The following is a 24,559-nucleotide window of genomic DNA, read 5'->3' on the forward strand; positions in this document are numbered from 1 at the left end:
ACCTACCTTAATGTGATCCTTTTCTGCACTTTTGTAGCATCTGGCATAAAAAGTAAGAATACACATGTAAGTATGCTATCCTGGTTTAGCACTTTGCACTTTAACTTAATAGTATCATCCTTGTATTACAGACATTTTATGATTGTATTACTTTGAAATGACTATTTATAATGTTCAACACCTTGCACTTTAGATTTAAGCCAATCTTTTCCTTCTTCAACAGTTGGGAATATGTATCTATATATGATATTATGTATCTTGAACCTTTTTTATGAACTCTCAATAAAAAAATTAAAAAAAATAAGTTACCAATACATGAAAAGCATTCAGTTGGTGGTTTTAGAGACAATGTATAGACAACAAGGATCAAGGAAAATATTGAGATCATGAAGGTTTAAAATTGGTTAGTGTGTACTTATCTTCCTAAGTTGGCAGGAGAAAGGGTAACCTATGAGCATCTGGAGCTTTCTTACTCACTTTCCTGCGGTGTGTTTGTAGCTATTTTCAATTATGAGGAATTTCTTTCCCAGATCTGACTGATCTTAATGGGACACTCGAGAATCAGTTAAATGATAGAGAAAAAATATGTTAAATATTTGAAAGAGGTTATACAAATAAAATCTGAAACTAATATGGATGCTGTTCACTCACGTTTACTAAGTAAGAACATGATTTTATTATCGATTATAATAAGACAGGTATAAAAGTGGCAAGAACTTTCGAAGAGCATGAGACTGCTTGGAATAGATTAAGGAAGCAGAATTTATGTTTTTGGGTTAGCATCCAAAATTGAGGTGCTCCTTCCTGCACAAAACCAATCCTGCCAGCAGCACAGTCTCCCTTACACCAAGGTGCATGGGTGCCTGCATTGGTGCTAGGCTGCCAAAACTGCACCAGCACAAGGGGAAAGGACAGGAATGTTCCAAATTGGCCAAATAATGGGCATTTATGCCTTTTCACTGTGACGCAAACCAGCAAGCAGACGTGCTGCACTGCCCTGCGCCAGTAAAGTCATAAATATGGCGATACATGCATAGTCACACCTGCTTGAAAAGTGTATGACAATATAACAATACTGAGCAGTATTGGCAAGCAAGTATTTGTCTAGCACTTATTCTTCACAGACATGAGCGCCACACATGGGGTGAAACATGTGTTGCCCTAAACAGAAAGAAAAAAAAGTTTCCTTAAATCCACTGTGAGATGAATAGATGCTGTACTGTAAAATCATCTCTTTTGCATTGTGATCACTTATAAGAAATGTCTTTCAATTGCCAGAATTTATTTGTTCTGACCATAAATAATATTTAGTTTTGGTGGCTGCAACTCTTTACCTAAAACAATTCAGAATTTACTGGTACAGATGATTTACCCAGAAACGTTCACACCTTACCAAACTTTAGAGGATATAATAGATTAAGTCCTAATACTGGACAAGTAGGAACTGTCAACCCTCAACAATTGTGTACACAAATCTGCAACTAAAGCTGGGTTGGACAATTTTTATGTGCTCACGCGCTCCTCTAAATCCCTTCAACGCAGTTATTATGAGACGAAGATTAGAAAAGAGATTGAAGGGGGATGGGAATAAATCAAAACACCTGCCATTGCCCACCAAAGTGGAACATGGAGCATCAGAAGTAATGACTAACTCTACCTCTTCAGAAGTATCATCATCTTCTGACCAAAACCATGTTTAACAAGCATTTACAAAGCAATGGTTTAGCCTTTGGAAAAGTTAGAGCTATTGGCATTGTAAATGACAAAATTTGTATTTATGTGTTGGTTTTGAAAACAGATAAATAAATTGCATTGTCATTTACATTGCCATTAGCTTAATCTCTGCAGTCACTCTGCAGTCCCTAGCACTCCATAGCACTCCCTAGTCACTCTGCACTCCCTAGCACTCTGCACTCCCTAGCAGCCCCTAGTCACTCTGCACTCCCTAGTCACTCTGCACTCCCTAGCACTCGCTAGCACTCTGCAGTCACTCTGCACTCCCTAGCACTCCCTAGCACTCAGCAGTCACTCTGCACTCCCTAGTCACTCTGCACTCCCTAGCACTGCCTAGTCACTCTGCACTCCCTAGTCACTCTGCACTAAAAAGAATGCTTCTGACCACAGCAAAATGGATTGTCCTCACGCATAGGAAATCCTCATTAAACTGTTACCTTGCAGACTATACGTACACAACCTCTTGCAGAACTTTTCACTTTGTATTTTCCCTCATTTGAAAACTGTATGTTCCATTCACCAAAACAGTGGTGACAGTAGGGTGTTTTTTACCGCCCGAGGCAAAGATATATGTTTCTGTTCCCGCAAGGATGACTTAATAAAAGCTGTAATTGGTCATCTGCCCTCTCTAGATAACCACATCTTTCTCCTCTTGCTAGTGTTTAAATAAAATAGTCCGCTTACACTTGCCTTATAGCAGGCCCTGGACGAAACAAAGTGGAAACAAGTAAAACAATATCACATAGGAACTCAATCAACCTCAACAGGATCATTCTCCCAATACCTGACAAGTAAGACATGTATTTTTCAAGCTCAAAGTGGGTGTTGAACTAGGAAAGGAAATAGCTGACCTGCTTTTAACCCAAGGGAACAAGGTTACAACAGCCTAGACTGACCTTGGATAACACATTACTACTGTGTCATAGCACTGAACGGGCGGATGACAATTGGTAGATTCAAAAATGTGTTCCATTGAAGATATTTTAGAATGTAAACAAATGTCCCTGGATCACTTTAATCCTCTCATTTTCAAAACTCCACTAAACCTGACCAGAGGCTCTGAGTGCCTGAGGTGACTTAGAAAGGATGACTAAATAAGGCAGATAACTGGAACAGGTGAAATGCGGGTTTAAGGTTCTGCATGGATGGTCAGGCTGGAAAATACGGGACGCTTTTCAGAGTGTATGGCATTCATTCTCAGGTTACTTAGTTGTGCTCCCTTTGGGGCAATTACCATCAGAGCAGTCCACAGAAAAAAGCAACAAGAAAGTCCAACACACATAATTGAAATAATTTAGCATCCAAGCCTGACTCAACACGTATATTTTATGTTTAAAATTTTCCAGCATCTATAATCCAACACTACATCAATATTCATAACAACATTAAATAAAGCTAGCTGCCAGTGATTGTTCATGTCAATAAGCAAGGAAGAACATTGTATTATATCAAGTGTGAGCAGACAGGCAAACCACTCCACCCCATTAGTGGAAACGGGAGCAACGCCCCCAGTTACACCAATGGGTTGCTCATTGATCCAACACTCTTACGATGAAGACCACCTCTGAAATACTTCTTTGTTAGTTTCACCTATTTCTGTGTAAAGTTTAAACATGTATTCTTTACCACATGAACCACCATCTACAACACGTTCTGTCTGTCAAGAGTATTTAGTTTATAAGGAGTAGGAAATTGCATCACCAGCAGAGCCGGAGCAATTGATATTCAATGTGATCATGCAAAATTGACCACAAATGATTGACTACATGGCTGACCTAGATCAGGCGTTTTAAAGTCATTGATTTCTTTTTCGCTCAATTTGCACAAGATTATAGTAACCTAATTTACTCAAGCAATATGGCACTTCTGTCGGGCACTAAGATGTTAATGTAAGAGTGTCCTATTAGTGCACAAAGTTTTGTTAAGTTTTAATGAGTAGCCTGACCTATTAAATTGAATTATTTAAAAATGAATGAATGTGGTGAAGCTATGTTTGACACGTAGCGGAGACTACGTCCTTTATCTGCTCAATACTAAAATTATCCAAGGTGCCTAATTTTCAAGCCTGTTTTTATTATCTAGAAGAGTGCGCCTAGTAGCACTTCTCTGGTGGTCTTAATAGTTGTTCCTTGTAATGAGCTTTCATCTCATTTATTACATATCATCTAATTCTGAGGCGCTATCAAGTGTTCACATGTGAACATCACAAATTGATGGAGTGCCTCATTCACCAAGAAGATCATCCTAATCTGTTTTTTAAAAACATTTCTACAGTCCTATTTGAAGCCCTTATATAACCTGGTCTGACAAAACTCTTTCTGCCCACTCTCGTCTCCGAATAGCATTGTCATCTCTATTGACTTGCTATAGAAGAGTTGCCCTCACTTTATCTATTGACTCTTGTAGGCTTCTAGCTAAGCATTGTAATAGCGGTTACCAACAGCAGCCAATGCATCAACCAAAGCCTTTATCCCGGTCTTTGGCATGGGCGGAGATGCCCAGGAGGTTTATAAGGGCACAACAAGGCTTCAGAAAGGAGCTGGTGGCACTTGTGAATAAAGTTGCTTTTCAGGAGCTGAGCCGGGTGTATTACATGGAACCCCCATTCTGTTCTCCCACTCATAAAGAGTTGCAGTGCCGGGACTTAATGACAAATACGTTTTTTAATAGAAGCTAACTGGCAACCAAATTTCTTTCCCTAGTTATGATGCTATTCAAGCACCATAAGGCTGGGACTGGAAATCAAAACATGGCCCATTCTTTGAATGATGGTGTGCAAATCTGAGAAAATCATCCATGGCCGAGTGAAAACTGGCAGTGTACGAGATATTAACAAGTACATCAAATTAACTTGAAATAAATGGGTTTAAGCCATGAGTTTCATGTATTCTTGCAAGCTGCTGTGTGTATTTAACTGTCTATGGACAATAGCACTATGGGAAACTCACGGGTGAGCCATATTTTTGTTAATATAGCACATACCTGTGTTTAGAAAATGTTGGAGCACGGTACTACCAATTTACGTAACACTGGGCACCGACATTTTATTGTAAATATCCCCCCAAAGTATGATTGGGTTTCAGGCTTTGATTTTACTATCAAGGGCGTAGACTGAATCACTTCTTTTTTTGCATGTTAGAAAAGTGCATGTAGCCTGCTCTTGATGCATTGTGTCCAAACCTTAACCATTTAAAGATGAAAAGAGCTTGCTCACATTGGGTGCCCATCTGCTGCTATTAGTTCTCACGCAGAGATTACTTGTGCTAGTTTAGCTATGATGCCACCCCAGCTGTTCCCAGTACCAAGTGCTTAGAAACACGTGACATGGTCTTACTGTTCTTTAGTAGCATTGCATTAAGAGAGATTCGATTATAATAAACCTTTTTGATGCACTCCTAAATGTTTGTGCAGAGGGATAACGTTATTTTTTGAGAAAGTAATACTAAAAGCCGTTAAAGACATATTGTACACAAGGATCTATCACTAAGGACAAGTTGTTGTTTTCCCCTAACCTGCAACTTCACTCCCTCTCTTTTTCCGGACTGTTGTGATTCGAAAAGCTCTGAAACCGGTGCTATATTTAAGTACTACTAGGTTAGCCTGTCTAATGTAACACATCCGTGGAGTATAGCAAACCAGTTTTCTAACAGGGAGCAGCTTCTAGTAGATAAGGTTAATCTGTCAGCAATGGCAGGGAAGTGCTTTCAACAATGTGCTCAGAGCCTCGGGCGTATTAGAATTCCGATAACATTTTCACTTTTAGAATGTTTACCGCACTGTGGTTGTCCCCATGGTAGCCTTCACTTATTGGACAGCGGGCGTGAGCATACTTGAACATAGCTGCCAAGGTTTCAGATTGCTATGAGTGACGTTTTCATAATTTCAGTGTAATTATGAGTGACATTTCAACAAGTATGAGTGACACTTTTTTGCGTGCCAAATCAAGCAATGAAGACGAGGCTAATATATAAATATCACTAATTATATCCATTTGAACAACAGGAAATTCTAAGAAGCTGTACAACGTGTTGTAAAGCAGGAACAATGGAAGGTTGCTAACATATTTTATAAGTTGTCTTAAGCAGTACTTTAGCTTTGCTACCAAAAGTCATCGTATCACACAGTAAAAGATCTCAGCTGCTAGAATATAAAACAGTTATGTAGAGCCACTGTAGCTGACCTCGCTGCCCAGTGCCCAGCCTACAGAGACATCGTTTCAGTGTAGCCCGAGGATACAAGCAGTGAGCGAAAGGCTAAAGCCAACGCACGCTCAGCTGTACATTAAGTAAATGTGTGCCACGGCGCGATGAGTCTCCGGCAGCGGTCATACTTTCAGCTGAGCAAAGTAAAGAGATGCACAGAGGACTATATTAAATGATTATTCGTGATGCTAGTTTGAGTTGCTGCAACTGGACTTTTATTACATGCTAACATGCTTGACCTTTCAGTGCAACTAAAATCGCAACTCTGAGAGCGTCAGGGGAGTTTCTTTTACAATACAACCTGAAGCACATTCAGAGTGCAGACTCAGAGTGCAGACTCAGAGTTCAGATTCAGAGTGCAGAGTGCAGATTCAGAGTTCAGATTGTGTGGGTGACTCTGTGTGTGTGGGTGGCTTTACGTGTGTGGCTCTGTTTGGGTGTAAAATGCAATAGGTCATGCATTTGCGAGCGATTAAGCTATTGGCATTGTAAATGACAAGGCCATTTATTTTAACGATTACGCTATTGGCAATGTAAATGACAATGCCATTTATTTATGATTTTTTTTTAAAAACACCCCCAAAAAAATGTCATGAGCAATGCCAATAGCTCTACCTTTAATATTGCCGAGACCATTATATTGTAAATGCTTGTTTACACTGTCACCCTGCCTCGGAGACACACATTTCTCAGTCAGTCCCTTCAACGCTCAGTTGGAAGTTGCCAAAACCCATTTTTTAACTTTAGACACGCAAATATCCGGTTGTATATTATTAGATATGTTGAGTAGCCCATCGAGTCTGTTTGTGTTTTTCCTTTTGCTTTTCATGTTAAAAATGCGAACTCGAGCAGCGGAAAACCCAGAAAAAACATGAGCAGGCGGACTACTCGCTTGTAAAAAGCTTTCTGAACTTCCTAGTCAACTGCTATTAAACGCGTAAAGTGTATACATGTTGTATGTGGTCGTTTTTAGGGTGTGCAGGCAAAAATGGGGATAAAATTGGGGTCTGCAGTGCTACACGGTGAGCTATCCTAGATATCAAGTGTGTATGTTACTGTTTTAAACACATTTTTGGCCTGGCAATAATTGTCAGTATGGAACTAATTAAGTTCTATCAAGCCCTGTGTGTGGTGAGGAGGGCCCCTCAGTGTTATACATGCTTTTACGGAGGTTTAGGGACCTTGTTGCTTCACTGCTGATTGGGCTCTGAGACGACCATCCTGCCTAGTTGCCTGTTGTGAATGGGTATAAACAATAAACGTCCGATTATGGTGCCGGTTGGACCTATCCCCCCTCAAGAACACAAAGAACCTACTGACATTTTCTACCTGAAATAGACCATCTAATTTGGAAAGACCACCCTGTGTCCTTCCTGATTTTATTTTCACCCAGCCACTAATCTCAAACTTATACTCCTTTCTCTCCATGCTCACATTTGTCCGCTTGCCTCCTACACCATTTCAACCTTTCAGCCATGCAGGGACCAATTTAGTACCAGGTAAGCATCACACATCTATTGAAATGGGGGTCGCAGTGTGTGCGGGGGCTCGCAGTGTGTAGGTCTTGCAGTGTGTAGGTCTTGCAGTGTGTGGGGGGGTTGCAGTGTGTGGGGGGCTCTATGTGGGTGTGTGTGGAGGGGTCTGTGTGGGTGTGTGTGGGGGGGCTTTGTGTGGCTGTGTGTGTGGGGGGCTCTGTGTGGGTGTGTGTGTGGGAGGCTCTGTGTGTGTGTGTGTGTGTGTGGGGGGGCTGTGTGTGTGTGGGGGGGGCTCTGTGTGTGTGTGGGGGGGCTCTGTGTGTGTGTGGGGGGGCTCTCTGTGGGTGTTTGTGGGTGTCATTTGCGAGAGATAAAGCTAGTTGCATTGTAAATGACAATGCCATTTATTTATGTTTTTTTAAAAAAACATAAATAAAAATAATGTCAAGAGCAATGCCAATAGCTCTAACTTTAACAAAGGCAAAACCATTGCATTGTAAATGCTTGTTAGGTTTTGCCTGGCGAAAAGATGCGCTCTGCGCATCTTTTTCGCGCAGGCGAAAACCTATTGAGATATATACGGGAGACAGGAACGGCCTCCGTCTTTCATTGGCTAGCTCCATAAATGGAGGCTAGCCATTGGAAGACGGGCCTGTCCGTCAATGCCGGACCAGATTCGGGGGCGTTCCCGAGAATTTTTGGCTTTTGGCTACGTCACGCTACGTCAGCCGAAAGCCAAAAATTCTCGGGAACGCCCCTGAATCTGGTCCGCCATTGCCGGCACCCGCCTTCCTGCTCGGGGCCGAGATGTCCAGGTGAGTGCTGTTTTTTTCTTCTTCTTGTTTTTCGTGAGCCTGTTCCCGGCCCGTCCTCCCGCTGTTCATGTGTGCCGTTGTTTTTCGTGAGCCCGTTCCCGCCCTGCCCTCCCGCTGTTCATGTGTGCCATCCCCCCCCCCCCTCCGATGTCCACTCATCTCGTGCACCGGAATGCCTATTGGATTTACATGGCCTGTGTCGTCCGCGTGCAGTGGTGTGCACCGCTGTGCACGAAGTGCTTCCGACTGTGGGTATGCTGCTGTTTTTGGATGTTAGAGGTAAGCCATCTGCTTTGTTTTGCTCAGCTAATGTTGTTTTGTCTCTTTTCCATGTTTAACATGGCCCGTGACGTCTGCGTGCAGTGGTGTGCACCGCTGTCACGAAGTGCTTCCGAGGGTAGGTATGCTGCTGTTTTTGGATGTTAGAGGTAAGCCATCTGCTTTGTTTTGCTCAGCTAATGTTGTTTTGTCTTTTTTCCAGGTATAACATGGCCCGTGACGTCTGCGTGCAGTGGTGTGCACCGCTGTGCACGAAGTGCTTCCGACGGTGGGTATGCTGCTGTTTTTGGATGTTAGAGGTAAGCCATCTGCTTTGTTTTGCTCAGCTAATGTTGTTTTGTCTCTTTTCCAGGTTTAACATGGCCCGTGACGTCCGCGTGCAGTGGTGTGCACCGCTGTGCACGAAGTGCTTCCGACGGTGGGTATGCTGCTGTTTTTGGATGTTAGAGGTAAGCCATCTGCTTTATTTTGCTCAGCTAATGTTGTTTTGTCTCTTTTCCAGGTTTAACATGGCCCGTGACGTCCGCGTGCAGTGGTGTGCACCGCTGTGCACGAAGTGCTTCCGACGGTGGGTATGCTGCTGTTTTTGGATGTTAGAGGTAAGCCATCTGCTTTATTTTGCTCAGCTAATGTTGTTTTGTCTCTTTTCCAGGTTTAACATGGCCAGTGACGTCCGCGTGCAGTGGTGTGCACCGCTGTGCACGAAGTGCTTCCGACGGTGGGTATGCTGCTGTTTTTGGATGTTAGAGGTAAGCCATCTGCTTTGTTTTGCTCAGCTAATGTTGTTTTGTCTCTTTTCCAGGTTTAACATGGCCAGTGACGTCCGCGTGCAGTGGTGTGCACCGCTGTGCACGAAGTGCTTCCGACGGTGGGTATGCTGCTGTTTTTGGATGTTAGAGGTAAGCCATCTGCTTTGTTTTGCTCAGCTAATGTTGTTTTGTCTCTTTTCCAGGTATAAAATGGCCCGTGACGTTTGCGTGCAGTGGTGTGCACCGCTGTGCACGAAGTGCTTCCGACGGTGGGTATGCTGCTGTTTTTGGATGTTAGAGGTAAGCCATCTGCTTTGTTTTGCTTAGCTAATGTTGTTTTGTCTCTTTTCCAGGTTTAACATGGCCTGTGACGTCCGCGTGCAGTGGCGTGCACCGCTGTGCACGAAGTGCTTCCGACAGTGGGTATGCTGCTGTTTTTGGATGTTAGAGGTAAGCCATCTGCTTTGTTTTGCTCAGCTAATGTTGTTTTGTCTCTTTTCCAGGTTTAACATGGCCCGTGACGTCCGCGTGCAGTGGTGTGCACCCCTGTGCACGAAGTGCTTCCGACGGTGGGTATGCTCCTGTTTTTGGATGTTAAAGGTAAGCCATCTGCATTATTTTGCTCAGCTAATGTTGTTTTGTCTCTTTTCAAGGTTAAACATGGCCCGTGACGTCTGCGTGCAGTGGTGTGCACTGCTGTGCACGAAGTGCTTCCGACGGTGGGTATGCTGCTGTTTTTGGATGTTAGAGGTAAGCCATCTGCTTTGTTTTGCTCAGCTAATGTTGTTTTGTCTCTTTTCCAGGTTTAACATGGCCCGTGACGTCCGCGTGCAGTGGTGTGCACCGCTGTGCACGAAGTGCTTCCGACGGTGGGTATGCTGCTGTTTTTGGATGTTAAAGGTAAGCCCTCTGCTTTATTTTGCTCAGCTAATGTTGTTTTGTCTCTTTTCCAGGTTTAACATGGCCCGTGACGTCCGCGTGCAGTGGTGTGCACCGCTGTGCACGAAGTGCATCCGACGGTGGGTATGCTGCTGTTTTTGGATGTTAGAGGTAAGCCATCTGCTTTATTTTGCTCAGCTTATGTTGTTTTGTCTCTTTTCCAGGTTTAACATGGCCCGTGACATCTGCGTGCAGTAGTGTGCACCGCTGTGCACGAAGTGCTTCCGACGGTGGGTATGCTGCTGTTTTTGGATGTTAGAGGTAAGCCATCTGCTTTATTTTGCTCAGCTAATGTTGTTTTGTCTCTTTTCCAGGTTTAACATGGCCCGTGACGTCCGCGTGCAGTGGTGTGCACCGCTGTGCACGAAGTGCTTCCGACGGTGGGTATGCTGCTGTTTTTGGATGTTAGAGGTAAGCCATCTGCTTTATTTTGCTCAGCTAATGTTGTTTTGTCTCTTTTCCAGGTTTAACATGGCCCGTGACGTCCGCGTGCAGTGGTGTGCACCGCTGTGCAGGAAGTGCTTCCGACGGTGGGTATGCTGCTGTTTATGGATGTTAGAGGTAAGCCATCTGCTTTGTTTTGCTTAGCTAATGTTGTTTTGTCTGTTTTCCAGGTTTAACATGGCCGGTGTCGTCCGCGTGCAGTGGTGTGCACCGCTGTGCACGAAGTGCTTCCGACGGTGGGTATGCTGCTGTTTTTGGATGTTAAAGGTAAGCCATCTGCATTATTTTGCTCAGCTAATGTTGTTTTGTCTCTTTTCCAGGTTTAACATGGCCCGTGACGTCTGCGTGCAGTGGTGTGCACTGCTGTGCACGAAGTGCGTCCGACGGTGGGTATGCTGCTGTTTTTGGATGTTAGAGGTAAGCCATCTGCTTTGTTTTGCTCAGCTAATGTTGTTTTGTCTCTTTTCCAGGTTTAACATGGCCCGTGACGTCCGCGTGCAGTGGTGTGCACCGCTGTGCACGAAGTGCTTCCGACGGTGGGTATGCTGCTGTTTTTGGATGTTAAAGGTAAGCCCTCTGCTTTAATTTGCTCAGCTAATGTTGTTTTGTCTCTTTTCCAGGTTTAACATGGCCCGTGACGTCCGTGTGCAGTGGTGTGCACCGCTGTGCACGAAGTGCTTCCGACGGTGGGTATGCTGCTGTTTTTGGATGTTAGAGGTAAGCCATCTGCTTTGTTTTGCTCAGCTAATGTTGTTTTGTCTCTTTTCCAGGTTTAACATGGCCCGTGACGTCTGCGTGCAGTGGTGTGCACCGCTGTGCACGAAGTGCTTCCGACGGTGGGTATGCTGCTATTTTTGGATGTTAGAGGTAAGCCATCTGCTTTATTTTGCTCAGCTAATGTTGTTTTGTCTTTTTTCCAGGTTTAACATGGCCCGTGACGTCCGCGTGCAGTGGTGTGCACCGCTGTGCACGAAGTGCTTCCGACGGTGGGTATGCTGCTGTTCATGGATGTTAGAGGTAAGCCATCTGCTTTGTTTTGCTCAGCTAATGTTGTTTTGTCTGTTTTCCAGGTTTAACATGGCCGGTGTCGTCCGCGTGCAGTGGTGTGCACCGCTGTGCACGAAGTGCTTCCGACGGTAGGTATGCTGCTGTTTTTGGATGTTAGAGGTTAGCCATCTGCTTTATTTTGCTCAGCTAATGTTGTTTTGTCTCTTTTCCAGGTTTAACATGGCCCGTGTCGTCTGCGTGCAATGGTGTGCACAGCTGTGCACGAAGTGGTTCCGACAGGTAAGTGCTATATTTATATATTGTTAGGGAATGTGTTTGTGTTTTGTTACATTATATTGGGACTAGTTTTTCCTTTGTTTATCTTAAATAGCTAGTAGTTTCTTTAAAAAATATAACTAATGTTTTTGTAATTGACGCTTTTTAGGTCTCGCCTGTCGATGCGCATGCGCATCGAGCAAGCGAGACTATAGGGGCTCATCTACTCTTTATCTAACTTGCAAGGAATCGTGGCGATTCCTTGCAGTGCACGCGAAATTTAAGCTCAATGCGCATGCGCATTGAGCTTAAATGCGCGTGCACATGCCCCCAGCCGCCTACTCTCTCTCACAGCCTCCCCCAGCTCCGCCCCCTCACTACTTGATTGCACGGCCGCTAGGCCGTGCCCCCCTACTCTCCTCCCCCCTCCTCCTCTCCTCCCCTGCCTGCCTGCCGCATTTCTCCTCCCCCTCTCTCCCCTCCGTCACACACCCTCTCCCCCCCCTCCCCGCCAACACCGCCTCGCGAGCTCGTCATTCCAAACCCGCCCTCCCCCGCCTGACCCCAGCGCATTTCTCCTCCCCCTCATTGCTCCTTCTCAACGTTAATAGCTGCTCTGCTCAACCTCGTTAACTGATAAAAATGTTTGGAGAAAGTGCCTGGTGGCCATGGCTTGTCCTTCGCTGGCTTTGTGACTGCAGTGTGGCTAAGCGCTTCAGAGCTTCCCTTCTCCCACGTCCTCTCAGAAATGCCTACTCTCCTCCCCCCTCCTCCTCTCCTCCCCTGCCTGCCTGCCGCATTTCTCATCCCCCTCCCCTCTCTCCCCTCCGTCTCGTTTCACACACACCCTCTCCCCCGCTCCGCCCCCTCCCCGCCAACACCGCCTCGCGAGCTCGTCATTCCAAACCCGCCCTCCCCCGCCTGACCCCAGCGCATTTCTCCTCCCCCTCATTGCTCCTTCTCAACGTTAATAGCTGCTCTGCTCAACCTCGTTAACTGATAAAAATGTTTGGAGAAAGTGCCTGGTGGCCATGGCTTGTCCTTCGCTGGCTTTGTGACTGCAGTGTGGCTAAGCGCTTCAGAGCTTCCCTTCTCCCACGTCCTCTCAGAAATGCGTGTTTATAGAGAGCAGTGTGTTTGATTATGGCCAATAAACACCTACTGGCAGATTAGATTTGCCTCGTTTTTTTTATGTCCCTTAAATTTTGCAGAAGAATTGCATGTCGGTCTCTGAGTACACAGAGCCAAGCCCCGGCTGATCTGATAAGAGGCACGGTTTACTGTTTTCTCAGTGGGTGAATACATCACTTGTTTTTATGGGGACTTGAAGGGAAGCTTGGTTGACTTAGGAATTTCGTTTGAGCCAATGGTTTAGTTTTGCAACAACTCCTCCGCTGTACCAACAGCTTTGCTTTCGATTTCGCTACGGCATTTGTCAAATTGCAGTAGTAGTGCTCCGTGACTCCTCATAAAACACTTAGCGTTTTTTTTTTACTTTCCGTTTCCACTATCGCATTTCTTAATCTGCATTTTTAGTTGTTTTTGCTCCGCTAAAGCAACTGCTTTGCTTTGGCCATGTTTTACATTCAATTTTCGCTATCGCATTTATCTGCCCACATTATTAGTGTTTTTTGTTCCAAAGTAGCAACTGCTTTGCTTTTGGTGTGTTTTTTATTCGTTTTTCCTTACCCCATTTCTCAACCCGCCTTATTAGTGTCCTATTGCTAATGTCTCAAATGTTTCTGCTGGCAAAAATAGTGTTCCAATTGCACTTTTTTGGGGTAATCTATTCTTTTACTGCTAATCGCATAATGTTTATAAATGTAAAATAGTTTTCGCGTAGAGCTATCATGTGATTTCCTCTGCACACAAAGTTTTTTTTAAAACTAAGTTTGTGTCTGTCCTAACATCCGTTTCCTTGTAGCCACAGATTAAAAATTAACAACACTTATTTTCATTCTGTGCTTCTCTTTTACAATACAAACTCATCATTGCACCCTTGCTGCTTGTTAAACTTCTTTGGCTGCGTCCGATTCTTGCTCCAGGCAAGAATCGGACGCAGCCAAAGAATCGGGCGGTCCTATAAATCAGTCACTAGATCCAAGCACACACCTTCAATATTCTGGCACATTGAAGGCACAGGGACTGACCACGGGCAAGATTAACCCATAAAGCAAAACAGTGATAGGCGTCCTGGCCAGAGTGAACCAATTTAAAAAAAAAAAAAAAACGAGAAGCTGGTATTGAGCAGACCACACATAAGTAGATGGTGCAAACTAGTTGGCTTTTGTCTGGCAGCTAGCTGCACGTTTAACTAATTCACCTACCACCATTTGCAGGACAGACAAAATATATTAGTATTTATATGGGAAGTAAATCATCAGCACCAGGCATACCCAGCCTCCGGCCAGAGCCCAGGCCCACCCCCCAGCCTCCGGCAGGCCCAGCACCCAGCCACGCCAGCCCCCGCACCCAGCCTCGTCCCAGTGATTTAGTCCTTACTCCCAAAGGATGAAACCATTCTTATTATTTTATAAGGTGGGTTGTGCCGGCCCTTCTATAATTAGCTGTTTCTTGCCCACTATTCATGCCCAGCCCACAAAACCGGGGAACTAGCTGTAGAAACCTGATGAGAGCTGTTAGAACTCCTGGTAGCTGACTCACCCTCACCCTCACTCGCCCTCAACCCCTCACTCACCCTCACTCACCCTCACCCCCTCAAACTCACCCTCAACCCCTCACCCACCCTCACCCTCACTCACCCTGACCATCACTCACCCTCAACCCCTCACTCACCCTCAACCCCTCACTCTCACTCACCCTCACTCTCACTCATCCTCACTCACCCTCACCCTCACTCACCCTCAACCCCTCACCCTCACTCACCCAAAACCCCTCACCCTCACTCACCCAAAACACCTCACCCTCACTCACCCTCACTCACCCTCAACCCCTCACTCACCCTCAACCCCTCACTCACCCTCAACCCCTCACTCACCCTCACTCTCACTCATCCTCACTCTCACTCATCCTCACTCACCCTCACCCTCACTCACCCTCAACCCCTCACCCTCAACCCCTCACCCTCAACCCCTCACCCTCAACCCCTCACTCTCACTCACCCTCACTCACCCTCACTCATCCTCACTCATCCTCACTCATCCTCACTCATCCTCACTCACCCTCACTCACCCTCACTCACCCTCACCCTCACTCACCCTCACCCTCACTCACCCTCACTCACCCTCAACCCCTCACCCTCACACAGTGCAATAGGTCTCGGAGCATTTGAGTTAGAGCTTTTAGAAATGTTTACGGCTTTTTTTTTTAATTCTTTAGCATTGGCTACAGGAAACAAAAAAGCTAAAGATTTACAAAAAAAACCATAAACAATTCTAAAAGCACTAACTCTAATGCTGCGAGACCTATTGCATTTCTAATGCTTGTTTAAGGAAAGTGCTTTTGATGTATTTTAGGTCCAATTTTCTTCGGGAGACTTCTAGAATTCACCGTTTGTGATGCAGCTAAATTCAGGTAAGTGCTATATTTATATATTGTTATCTTAACCAGAGCTGGTGATGCTGTTTGAACTAAGTCACTGTTGTTGGTGAGATGTCGCTACGTACTGCGGCCTGGGTTTTATTTAGTCCCGTTTAAAGAGCAGACAGATTTGAGTGAAATCTCTCTACTTTGTTTGTGCTTTACGAGTATATACGTCCACTATTTTTAGATTCAGACGTAAATCACTGCAGTGCAGCTTCTTTGCTTTTGAGCATGGGGACTGTAGTAGGTGGTTGGGCCCCTTGCGATAGAATATCTTGCATCTTTTGGAAAGCTCAGTACTTGTTAAAGTCCAGTCAACTTGCCGGTAATCACTCGCTGTCTTTTCATTAGCACTGAGAGAGATTTGTTTGTATTTTTTTCTTTTTTGTTGGCGTATGTTAAGTAAGCCATCTACTGTTTTGTGCTTTTCTAATGTTCTTTTCTGTTTCTTTTTCTAGGTCTACCCCAGCTCGTGTTTGGCTAGTCTCGTCTCTGTGCATCGGCTGTTCTTTGTGCGTGTTAAGTTGTATTTTGTGCTCATGTAATGGATTTTTTTGTATCTTTTACAGGTCGACCTTGGCTCCTGTCCGGTTCGTCTTGTTTTTGTGCAGTTGATGCTGTTTGCACGTGTTAGGTATGCCTTTTTCTCTTTTGTGCTTCTTAAACTTATTTTTCTGTTTCTTCTCTAACTTAAGTAAGGCATGTTCTGTTTTGCCACATGTATTGTGAAAACTTTACTTAAAGGTAAGTGTTATCGGGTCTACCCCTGCTCGCTACTACTAACTATACTAATGCACTAACTGTACTACTCACAATTCCCACGACTACTACTCACTGTTAATAATAATATTACTCCCTACTACTCACTTTAATACTGTACTAATAACTATCTACTGCTCACTTTCTAAAACTACATAACAAATAATAACTCTACTACTATTACTCACTCTAGTACTTATTCAACAACTCTTACTACTCTATACTTACTGTAGTACTAAATAGCATCTAATGTATAGTACTTACAGTAATACTGTACTACACACACTGCTATACACACTGCTATACTCTTGAATACTCAACATTACTCACTCTATACTACTCACTCTTTACTACTAAAAAAACACTTTAGATATGTAAGAGTGTAGCTGTGCATGTAAATGTGTGTGGCTCTAACACTCTTTACTTCTCACTCTTTCACTTTTTACAACTAGATATCTAATACTCTATTTACTAATAACTCTCTCCTACTCACTATCAACTACTCACCCTACTACTCTACCACTTACTCTGTGTGTAAGTGAAAATGCAATAAATCTCGCATATGCAAACAGTTAAGCTATTAGCAATGTAAATAACAATGACATTTACTTAAGATTTCGAAAAAAAAAAACATAACAGGGCTCGACAAATCCGAGAAATGGTACTAGTCCTGCAGGTCTAGTACCATGGAAAATCCCCTCGACCTGACTGCAACCCACTTGACCTCCGTCTCTGAAAACGGAGCAAAAGTGACAAGATAACAAGATTTAAAGGCATCTTTATTGCTCATTCCCTTTAGGAGCAATAAAAGTGCCTTTAAATCATGTTATCTTGTCACTTTTGCTCTGTTTTCAAAGACAGAGGACAAAAGTTAGTTTGACTTCCTACTCGCCAGAAAGGGTTAGTAGGACCTAAAAATAGCTCGTCCTGATCCATTCTCCCTCGCAAATGCGAGCGGGCGAGTGGATTTGTCGAGCCCTGCATAAGCAATACCAATAGCTCTACCTTTAATAATGCCAAGACCATTGCATTGTAAATGCTTGTTTCTGTTTCCTTTGTAGGTTTGCCTGTGTTGTGCGCTTTGCCCGTGGTGCAAGGACCGGCAGGTAAGCCATTTTGTCTTTTTGGGGTGTTTCTAAAATGCTTGCTTTACTATTTCCTCCTCTTCGCTCCGAATGTCTCTTTTCGGGGGGGGGGGAGTGATCTTAGTTTGGATCCATATTTAAAATTGATTGTTTTGACGAAAGTGCTATTGCTGAAGTTACGTCCTGTGTACATCATTTGAATACGGCAGAGTGGGGCATGCTTCTCCGGTAAGCTCATTTCAAACGGCAGTTGACGATGTATCCCGCTTATCCAGGTAAGTGCGACTCTTCGTTGTTTATCTCTTTGTACGTTTTCGCTCTTGATATCGGTTTCCTTTTTAGGTTCGCCTGTCTCCTGACCGTCTCCTGTGAGCCGGTATTTCCTTTTCACTCCCAATCTCTTTTCTCTTTCCTTTGTAGGTTTGGCCGTGTCGTGTGAGCTGTTATGTAGTTTGCCTCGTGACTTGGGAGCTCCGTTGTCCCGGTAAGCTATTTTCTCCTTTTCGCTCCTAATGTCTTTTTTCTGTTTCCTTTGTGGGTTTGCCCGTGTCGTGTGAGCTGCTATGTAGGTTTGCTCATGACTAGCTCCGTTGTTCCGGTAAGCTAGTTTCTCCTTTTTGCTCCTAATGTCTCTTTTCTCTTTCCTTTGTAGGTTTGCCCGTGACCTGTGAGCTCCGTTGGCCCGCTTTGCACGTTCTGTTTTAAATTTGTATGTTTAGCTATTTGGACGTGTTTGCTGCTGATATCTATTTTTGTATTTCTTTGTAGGTTTGCCCGTCTCCTGTGAGCGAGTACTTCCTTTTCGCTCCTAAACTTTTTTCTGTTTCTTTTGTAGGTTTGCACGTGTTGTGTGCTTTGCCCGTGGTGCAAGGACCGTCAGGTAAGACATTTTTTCTTCTTTTTGTGTTTCTAAACTGTAGGAATGAAGATGCACCTCTTTTCTGGCTCGTGTTCATCTGGTGTCTCATGGTAACAATGGATGCTGTGTAAAGTCAGGTAAACGATTTTGTGTTTTTTCATACTTTAGTGCTCCTTTTCGCTCCTAATGTCTCTTTTCGGTTTCTTCTGTAGGTTTGCCTGTCACCTGTGAGCTCCGTTGGCCCGCTTTGCACGTTGTGTTTTCACTTTGTATGTTTAGCTATTTGTAGGTTTGCCCGTCTCCTGTGAGCGACTATTTCTTTTTCGCTCCTAATCTCTTTTCTGTTTCCTTTGTAGGTTTGCTCGTGTTGTGCGCTTTGCCCGTGGTGCAAGGACCGGCAGGTAAGCCATTTAGTATTTTTGTTGTGCGCTTTGCCCGTGGTGCAAGAACTGGCCGGTACTCCATTTTGTCTTTTATAGGTGTTTCTGAAACGCTTGCTTTAGGCCTTTTAAACGTCAAGTATTAGCTCCTTTTCGCTCCTAATGCGTCTTTTCGGTTTCCTTTGTAGGTTTGCCTGTGACCTGTGAGCTCCGTTGGCCCGCTTTGCACGTTCTGTTTTAAATTTGTATGTTTAGCTATTTGGACGTGTTCGCTGCTAATATCTATTTTTGTATTTCTTTGTAGGTTTGCCCGTCTCCTGTGAGCTAGTACTTCCTTTTAGCTCCTAAAATTTTTTCTGTTTCTTTTGTAGGTTTGCACGTGTTGTGCGCTTTGCCCGTGGTGCAAGGACTGTCAGGTAAGACATTTTTTCTTCTTTTTGTGTTTCTAAACTGTAGGAATGAAGATGCACTTCTTTTCAGGCTCGTGTTCATCTCGTGTCTCATGGTAACAATGGATGCTGTGTAAAGTCAGGTAAACGATTTTGTGTTTTTTCATACTTTTCTGTGTAAAGTAAAACACATAAACGTTTTACACATAATTCGAGGAAGTTAGAAAAGACCATTTGTCAAAAGCAATACCAAAAGCTCAAACTTTAACAAAGGCGAAACCATTGCATTGTAAATGCTTGTTGGAGAAGTGTCCCTGTGTCCCGACCCTTTTCTCCAAGTGACTCAAATGTCCCCGTTTTCAACCAGTGTCCCAGGTAAACACAGAAATGTCCCTGTTTTTCATTGTTCCAGTTGAGCATACACGTGCATGCTCTCTTTGCACTGGCATTTTCTAGCCTGTGATGTTTTATTGATTTTTGGCAAATATATGCTGTAGTCCTTAAAAGTGTAAATGTAATAAGAAGTACTAATGCTGCTGTTTAAAGGAGAAGGGTGCCAATAAAAGACCTCAGATTTGTTGTCTGTAATGCTTCATTTCGGTCTGTGGAGGGAGCTGTTGTTGTTGTCCCTTTTCTATGTCTATGACAGCTGTCAAATAATCCTACTTTTATGTCGATGGTTGCTGCAAACCGTAGTCCTACTTCTATGTATATGACCTGTCCCCGTTTTTTGTTTTGAGAATCTGGTCACCCTACTCCAGTCTTGTGTCTCGCACTCCTTGAGAAATCCATTCAGCCTCGTTCCCCTAGTGCCTCTCCCGCTGATATGCGAAGCCTGCAATACCATGGAGCCTCGGCGGGCTGGGCCCTAGATGAAATACACAAACTCAGAAGTGCCGGCTACATTCTGAGTCTGCTCCGTGTGGTCCACGCTCACCAGCAGCCGGCGGTGAAGTGGTTACCATCGTCATTATGCGTTAGCTGAGCGGACGCTGCTCAGTGACGCTCTAAAATTAAATATCTTTAAAGTCTGATATTATTACAGTCTGACCTGAGTGTCACCGAGAGCCAAGCGACGACGAGAAGTCTTCAGCAGCCCTGGACGGTGGCAGGGACGTATTTCCACAAAGAAAGCGGAGTGCAAGGAACGGTGGGGCACAGCCTGCACTCGCTAAATCCCTCACCGAGCACCACTTCCTCCGGACGTGGTGGCACTTTGCGGCGGGCACATCCGGATTAATATCCCGACCCGGCCCCGGGCCCCAGTGTGCGCCACACGTGCGGTGATTGACATATAGAGTAACCGACTCACTCAGAATCTGTGGGCAGCCCGGCCCCCTAGCCGCGCCAGCGCCGGCCGCCCTGATTGCGCATTATGTTTCCGGGTAACAGTCAGGAGCCTCTCAGTCGGACACTGGGCAGCTGCTGGCAAGAAACATTGTAGCGCGCAGCGCCGCGCTCTCAGCGTGCGTCTCACTGTTAGTGTTAGGCACTCGGGCAGCTGGCAGCACCTCTCAGAACACAGAGCCCGGGCACAGGAGCGCCGCTGGCAAGTGGCCTGGCTGCATAGGTCGAAAATGCGTGACAATGCATTTCAGTGCGGTGATGCGGATCACCGCACTGAAATGCGTGAGCGTCACACCTGTGTCGCTTGGCAGGACTGCTTGAAGCATTACCAGCGGGCCTTGCGTGGCAGCCAAAAGCCACAGGGGCGATTCTCATCCAAGCATAGGCCGCTACGCTTCTGCATTTACTTTAGCTTCAAACACCCCCCGTCCTTTCTTCAATAGGTTTAACGGAGTCTTAAGTCATCACATGGTCACAAATAGCTGTTCAAATGCGGGTGTTTTGAGACACGCTAGCCGTGCAGCAAGAAAACAAATCCTCCTTAATGTAAACAATCTTCTTTTTTTGTCTGTTTAAACAGTTTGTTGGCGGCAACTCCATATCAGGGCATTGACTGAAAAATAACGGGCTCGTGAATCAGCAGGATTTATTAATTCTGGGTCCATGACCTGCCAGTGCCAAGAAAAATCACAGGTGAAGAGGGGCGGAGCCTTAGAGCGTGCGGGGTCTCGTGCAGAGCGCAATGTACGTAGCACTCTGCCCTTCACCAAGCCCACCACCCCCATCCCCCAAAAAACACAAAGGGTCCCTAGTGCTTTAGCTGATGCCCTAAGGTGTTTTTGCACCTCTTAATAGAAACTGGCTGCTTACAGATGCAAAAGAGTAGCTGGAAAATTACTCTTTGAAGGGGTTTCCACCTCGCCTAGCATGCCACCTTGTGATTTCGGCTCCTCACACGGTGGTTGTGTGAAGGGAGCCGAAATAGTGAGTGTGACACACACCGGTGAGTTAGACGGTCTGGAATGTGTTGATACAAAAGGGTCTAGATGTCTGTGCGTGGGGACGGGTACAGGGTAGAAAAGAAAGAACAGGAAGAGTATACTATGAATGCATTTGAGGCTGGCAAGTTTTAATTTGTCAAAAAACAAGTGCCCAAAATGCTCCTGAAGGAGCTGAAGCCTTTATTTTCCCCTCAGACTCTTCCTTGTACAACCAACCACCCCATCTGTTTCTCTCTTGTAGGCTCTTTTGCATCTCTGCTTTCTCCCTTTGTCACTGCCTTCTTATCTTTTTATTCCTCCTGTTTCCTCCATTTTCTGCCTGTCGCTCTGGCCCAGCATCGTTAGATGATAAAAAAAATAAACCCCAGTTCCCAAAAGTGAGTGATGGCACCCATCACCTGCAACCACCAGCACAAATTCACTGTCTAGGCAAGCTTACAAGGAAATGTTTTTGCAAGCATCCACGCTTTAATTGCCAGTTACTACAGAGAGGTGTGAGACACTGCATATTACAAAAAAATACACTTTGTCTCATCAGGAAAGCTTCGGTACACAAAATATCCTTCAAATTTCATTAACAAGTCAGGTCCCGGGCCGGCAGCCAATCACAGCGCGGCCCGGAGAATGACGTCATGGGGGTGTCCCGGGCCGGCAGCCAATCACAGCGCGGCCCGGGGAATAACGTCACGGGGGTGTCCCGGGCCGGCAGCCAATCACAGCGCGGCCCGGGGAAGGACGTCAGGGGGTTGTCCCGGGCCGACCAGCGGTGATTTTCACACGGCAACAGATGAGGGGTGTGCTCCCTCGAAATAAATAAATAACAAGAAAACCATAACCTGCAATTTTTGGGGCTAGATGTCAGAATTGAGGCGAGAGGGAGGGGCGGGAACGGGCACACGGACAGCGGGAGGGGGGCGGGAACACGAACAGCGGGAGGGGGGGCAGGAACGGGCACACGGACAGCGGGAGGGGGGCGGAAACGGGCACACGGACGGCGGGAGGGGGGGCGGGAACGGACAGCGGGACATCGCGCAACCCACCCCTGCAAAGGACACTTCCGAAATGGTGGAAAACAAAGCTATAAAAAAAACACCGCCCAACGCCGCATGATGTTCGCAAGGGGGCGGGATGAGTAAAAATGGCCGGAACGCCCACGAATCTGCTCCGGCCATGACGGACAGATCTCTGTTCCAATGGCTAGCCTCCATTTATGGAGCTAGCCAATGGAACAGAGGGGCGGGACATGAGTAAACATCTCTAGACATAAGATTTCGCCCTGCGCGAAAGTCTGCTGCGCAGCCTTCTGCGAGGCGAAACCTAAAAACCATCCTAAATGAGATAAAAGCAAACTTCAAGCAGAGTGCCCATCGAATTGAATTGAGATGCTGTCTGCCAGAATTTCAACTTTAGTGCCAGTCTACTCTGGTTGAGCCATTGAAAGATACAGAGTCTCGAATAGAAACCCTGGAATCCATGCTCATGAGAATCAAAAAGGGATGGTTAAAGGGAATGGTTAAAACCTTTAAATTGGCGGTGTAATGTCCTGGAGAACACATCACAACAAGCTAACATGCTGACTGCAGGGAATCCACAGGCCATGGAATGGGAACACAATATCAATCTCATACCATGGGTCAGCAAACTAGTACAGGAAGGAGTTCAGCTTACAAGAGACTCTAAGAACAGAGTTACCAACTCAATAATCACTTGAGACAATTGTATACCATCTATTTCTCCAAAAGCTGGAGCCACACCACATGCCATTGTCTTCTTTAAAGATTATCTCCTCAAAAAAATAGGTAGCCACGTTAATCAGAGAAAAGAGATGCGTTACCACCAAAGACAATACCTAATTTTCACTCTACCATGAGCCAGCTTGGGAAACAGTTATACGTCAATGAGAAATGTAGCCTCTGATTCTGGAACAAGGTCATTGCTTTCCCGGCTAGGATTGCAGCAGGCTTAGATTAATAGGCAGAGAGAGATCTTTTAAACATTTACTGTACTAGAACAATTAGGACATCTTACATCACAGTGCATAAATATAAATGCATAATAGTCCTTCTGTGTTCCTAAATAGAAGGGTAGAGTTATAGGTGGCCATCGCCATCTTCCAGGACATAAAGAAGCACATCCATGCCAAAAGGGGAAGGGAGGAGTTCCTGCTAACTGGAAAAGCGGGACCAACTTTTGGGGTGCTAGAGGAGGGAGGGATGAGGTTAGGAGGGTGGCGAATGTGGTAAGTGATGCATAAGAGGAAACAGTAGGCAGTTTGCTCTGCAAGTCCGATGTTTTGTTAAGGCCATCTAACCATGCTTAATTCTCTCTGAATAGCTACCCTTAATGTTAAGGGTCTACATACATGACCAAAACAATACAAAATCAAAGAGAAGCTTGCATATGTAAACCCCAGTATTGCTGGTACCCAAACATCAATATAAAGACCACACTTTTTCAAGCCTAGAGACTACAGCATTTTATGTTACCTATCAAAATCCAACAGGGGCAGCTTCTCTTAGAATCTCATGTAGCATAACAGACACAGGAAGCCAATGGTTATTTGTAGGTATTAAAATAGAAACAGAAGAATTAAAATAGACACAGAAGAATTACACATGTGATCCTTATATAATTCTAATAAAGATCCTCCTCTACAATACACTTGGGTTCTGTTTACTGTAGTGGGAAATTTTAACTGCGTCATGCGTTTTTTGGAGACACAACCAATACACACTGGGGCACATGGGTTGCATGGTTCTGACAGACAATTTCAATATTAATGTACTCATTAGCTATAATATTTTACCCATTGCCATTAAGACACCAGCAGAAAAGCGCTTTCTACTCTTCAAGCCATTGCCGATATTTAAAGACAGATTTCTTTTTAATTAGCCACACCCCGACAGAATGATCAAAGGCCATCTATCACTTGACCTGGGCTTCGTGCCATGTTCCGGTTACATTCGAATTAGGAGCTGCCACAATGGAATCTGAAAAATGTTAGGTCAATCTCACAGCTGCCTTTCTGGCCAAAAGACTTGAACAGCACGTTCTACAATCCCTCTCCCGCCATCTTGAAGACAATCACCTCCTAGAATCTAATCAGGTCAGCTTCAGGGCCCAACGACAGCACGGAATTAGTCATGCTTTCCGTGCTGGATGATCTGAGACTCAGGGCCGATAAAAAAAAGCTGTGTACCCTAGTATTGTTACACCTATCCGCAGCATTTGACACGGTCAATCATGACCAACTACTGTCACGGATTACGGATCTGGGAAAGCAGGGTACGACTTTT

The 24,559-nt window shown here is 45.0% G+C and overlaps 1 protein-coding gene across 7 annotated transcripts in view; it reads right to left on the reverse strand.

Annotated features, from left to right (window-relative positions):
• The window catches only part of IKZF5 (IKAROS family zinc finger 5), a 140,500-nt gene that overhangs the window by 77,507 nt on the left and 38,434 nt on the right, over positions 1-24,559 (reverse strand). For 2 of the 7 annotated variants that reach the window (XM_086922990.1, XM_086922988.1), the window contains one exon: positions 7-40. The exons of the other annotated variants lie outside the window; for them this stretch is intronic. The gene's annotated coding sequence lies outside the window, so the exon portion shown is untranslated. The remainder of the gene's footprint in view (positions 1-6; positions 41-24,559) is intronic. 7 annotated transcript variants of the gene reach the window in all.

The sequence above is a fragment of the Lissotriton vulgaris genome, chromosome 5 (genome assembly GCF_964263255.1).
Source record: "Lissotriton vulgaris chromosome 5, aLisVul1.2, whole genome shotgun sequence".
Classification (NCBI taxonomy): domain Eukaryota; kingdom Metazoa; phylum Chordata; class Amphibia; order Caudata; family Salamandridae; genus Lissotriton; species Lissotriton vulgaris.